Source organism: Podarcis tiliguerta (assembly GCF_965153285.1).
Source record: "Podarcis tiliguerta genome assembly, chromosome: 1".
Taxonomy (NCBI): domain Eukaryota; kingdom Metazoa; phylum Chordata; class Lepidosauria; order Squamata; family Lacertidae; genus Podarcis; species Podarcis tiliguerta.
Window position 1 is genome coordinate 26,827,826 of NC_139534.1, and position 4,111 is coordinate 26,831,936.

Genomic DNA, 4,111 nt, shown 5'->3' on the forward strand with positions numbered 1-4,111 from the left:
CCTTGTGAAAAGCCTAGCACTTAAATTCTTTAGACTGTCATGACCGTCACTTTGCTATTAATCCAAACCTCTACTGTGCAGCATTAGGATTTCACACACCTTTGGAGCTTAAAAGAGGATGGCATTCATTTTTCAGGCTAAGTCAGGATCAAAGAATATCTTTCTCCTTCTCTCAGTTGCATAAATATGGCTCACATGCCGCCCGCCTACCAACAGTGTTTACCCTAGACGCTCCATGGGCCCCAAAGCATATGCATACAGGGGATTGTCAGGGCTTTGATTCGTGACAAATTTCACACAAAGGAAGAAATAGCCGACAAAATCAGAAATGCGGGTCAGTTGATGATAAATCAGTGGCATTGTTGTTGTTGTTGTTTAGTCGTTTAGTCGTGTCCGACTCTTCGTGACCCCATGGACCAGAGAACGCCAGGCACCTCTGTCCTCCACTGCCTCCCGCAGTTTGGTCAAACTCATGCTGGTAACCTCGAAAACACTATCCAACCATCTCGTCCTCTGTCGTCCCCTTCTCCTTGTGCCCTCCATCTTTCCCAACATCAGGGTCTTCTCCAGGGAGTCTTCTCTTCTCATGAGGTGGCCAAAGTACTGGAGCCTCAGCTTCACGATCTGTCCTTCCAATGAGCACTCAGGGCTGATTTCCTTCAGAATGGAGAGGTTTGATCTTCTTGCAGTCCATGGGACTCTCAAGAGTCTCCTCCAGCACCATAATTCAAAAGCATAAATTCTTCGGCGATCAGCCTTCTTTATGGTCCAGCTCTCACTTCCATACATCACTACTGGGAAAACCATAGCTTTAACTATACGAACCTTTGTTGGCAAGGTGATGTCTCTACTTCTCAAGATGCTGTCTAGGCCTGTCATTGCCCTTCTCCCAAGAAGCAGGCGTCTTTTAATTTCGTGGCTGCTGTCATCATCTGCAGTGATCATGGAGCCCAAGAAAGTAAAATCTCTCACTGCCTCCATTTCTTCCCCTTCTATTTGCCAGGAGGTGATGGGACCAGTGGCCATGATCTTTGTTTTTTTGATGTTGAGCTTCAGACCATATTTTGCGCTCTCCTCTTTCACCCTCATTAAAAGGTTCTTTAATTCCTCCTCACTTTCTGCCATCAAGGTTGTGTCATCTGCATATCTGAGGTTGTTGATATTTCTTCCGGCAATCTTAATTCCGGATAGGGATTCATCCAGCCCAGCCTTTCGCATGACGAATTCTGCATATAAGTTAAATAAGCAGGGAGACAAAATACAGCCTTGTTGTACTCCTTTCCCAATTTTGAACCAATCAGTTGTTCCATATCCAGTTCTAACTGTAGCTTCTTGTCCCACATAGAGATTTCTCAGGAGACAGATGAGGTGATCAGGCACTCCCATTTCTTTAAGAACTTGCCATAGTTTGCCGTGGTCGACACAGTCAAAGGCTTCTGCATAGTCAATGAAGCAGAAGTAGATGTCTTTCTGGAACTCTCTAGCTTTCTCCATAATCCAGCACATGTTTGCAATTTGGTCTCTGGTTCCTCTGCCTCTTCTAAATCCAGCTTGCACTTCTGGGAGTTCTCGGTCCACATACTGCTTGAGCCTTCCTTGTAGAATTTTAAGCATAACCTTGCTAGCGTGTGAAATGAGTGCAATTGTGCGGTAGTTGGAGCATTCTTTGGCACTGCCCTTCTTTGGGATTGGGATGTAGACTGATCTTCTCCAGTCTTCTGGCCACTGCTGAGTTTTCCACATCAGTGGCATTAATAATGCTTATTTCAGAAGTGGCCTGGATTCAAGAGAAAGAGGATTTGAAAAACAACAACAATCAGTCCTGGAAAATTACAGAAAAGACTGCAATGCTCATACTAAGGAAACAGGTAAGCATTTTATTATTGGAAATTCCTTAAGTATGTTTTATGATATTGTGGTCATATTTTTCAATGTATATCCTATCAACGCACCTTTCCATCCTCCCTATCATTTTGCCCCATGGTCTAAAGTACATAAAAGCCTGAGAAACTCTTGTCTGTTGTTCGGGTGATTGTGCCAGTTGCATGCCAGAGGCAAGGTAGACCCAGGAGTGGAGCATTATGATGTGAACCCGTCGTTCAAATAACAAGGTGACCCTACCATTAGGCAGTGACACAATCACTTCTCAAGGCAGCCATGGTGCCCACTATTGCATTTCCCATGAGCCTCTTGGGCCATTTCATTCTGTGGGAGATAAGTTCTATGTGTGGCCCATGCCTGCTATGTTACCACGTTGCCACTGTTGAAGTAAGACTCAACTGTGTTATATGCTGGGATGCCTTTGAAGGCAGTTTGGAAACAGCAGCTGCTGCAGGATTCAGCAGCCAGGTTGCTCACTGGGGCAAGGTGATTTGAACACATACCACCAACCGCTCTGTGTGTTTTTTTTGAAAATCTTTTTTATTGATTTTCATTTTTTCCCAAATTGATCACTAATTAAAACATATTAAATTAAATTAAATTAAAACAAAATATCATTTTCCCAAATCTGAACAAATTCAACATTTTCCCAAATCTGACTTCCTGTATGCCCTCCTGAATGTGTCAATGGTTCTCCTCGATGTTGCATCATATTCCCCAGTTAACTCTAGTTTAACTTCAAACATTACAAATAACCTTACATTACAATCTACAGTGGTACCTCTGGATGCGAACGGGATCCGTTCCGAAGCCCTGTTCGCATCCTGAATAAAACATAACACGCGATTGCGCATCTGCACGTGTGTGGGTTGCGTTTCGCTGCTTCCACGCATGCACGTGAAGTCATTTTGAGTGTCTGCGCATGCGCAAGCGGTGAAACCCGGAAGTAACACATTCCGTTACTTCCAGGTCGCCACGGAGCGTAACCTGAAAATGCTCAACCTGAAGCATATTTAACCCGAGGTATGACTGCCCTTGCTTTTTTAAAACTTAACTCCTTTTCAGACAACTATCCACCAACCAATTCCTGCACATTTATTAAATGAACATTTCCAGTTTCAACAAGTGAGGTTACTTATCCAATTGTCAATCCCTTGATTAACATTAATTAGCATAGAAAAGAAGAAGAACTTCATCTCTTTCCATCTGTGCTACACCGGCTACCCATTAGTGGCTGAACCCAAGTCAAAGTGCTGGGTTTTTTATTTATAAAGCCATATGTTCCTCAGGAGCCCAATACTACATGGACCAAATTACACACACCAACAAATTTAAGTGGAAGCTATACTTATTTTAAAAGATAATTTGAGCATGCCCAAGTTGGAATGTTTGGTTGCAATGGCTCATGAAACCATTTGTGTCCATATGCATTCTACTGTGGGAAAACAAGCCTTTCAAGAAAGATCTAGGGGTTAGAAGCCTGTGACTCTCCAGATTTTGTTGGACTACAGTTTCCATGCTGTCTACTAGGTCTGATAGGAGTTGGAGTCCAACAAGTCCTCCCACTCCTGCTATAGGCCATCTTTGTCATTTTCTTTTTGTTTTTCATTCCTACCCCTTTCTCTGTTTTTTTTTACATCTCTCACTTCTGTCTGTATTCCAGGTGAATTCTGAAAGACTGAAAGCCCGGCACAAGGAGCAATTGAAGGGAGTGCGAGAATCCCTACACAGGTCTTTCAGATCTGTTGTGTGGTTACAGAGATGTTGATATTGATAGCAAACATCTATTTCGGAGATGTCACAATAGAAGTACCTATGTGCAAACATGTACTTTATTTTCCCTTCCCTCCCTCCTCTTTGTGAAAGCAAAATCAATACCAAAACTATATTGTAGCTGTATTTTTACATCGGAGACATAACGCTTTTGAGAGCCAGTACAAAGGCTTTCAACAACAACAAAAAATGCCTTTCAGTTTGCTCACTGGACATAACCACAATGCACTGTGTTAAGCTGGTTACCCAGAGACATGTTTCTAACGGAATCATATAGTTAATAAGCTCAGTGCGAAAAGCTGTAGGTTGCATCTTTTATCCACGGCTTGTTTATGGTAAACAAAATACAGCCTCTTCTGTCTGCTGCAGTGTATTCCAAAAAAAAAAAAAAGTGTGGGGGCTAATAATATAATTTGCCTGTCATTTCCTAATAGCTATGTGGACTTTTAGGTTGGAA

General features: G+C 42.6%; 1 long non-coding RNA gene across 1 annotated transcript; it reads left to right on the forward strand.

Moving 5' to 3' along the window:
* The first annotated feature begins 1,768 nt into the window (after positions 1 to 1,768).
* LOC310665380 lies at positions 1,769 to 3,764 on the forward strand. Its single transcript, XR_014505442.1, has 2 exons — positions 1,769 to 1,868; positions 3,545 to 3,764. It is a non-coding gene; the product is annotated as an uncharacterized lncRNA (long non-coding RNA).
* The last annotated feature ends 347 nt before the right edge of the window (positions 3,765 to 4,111 follow it).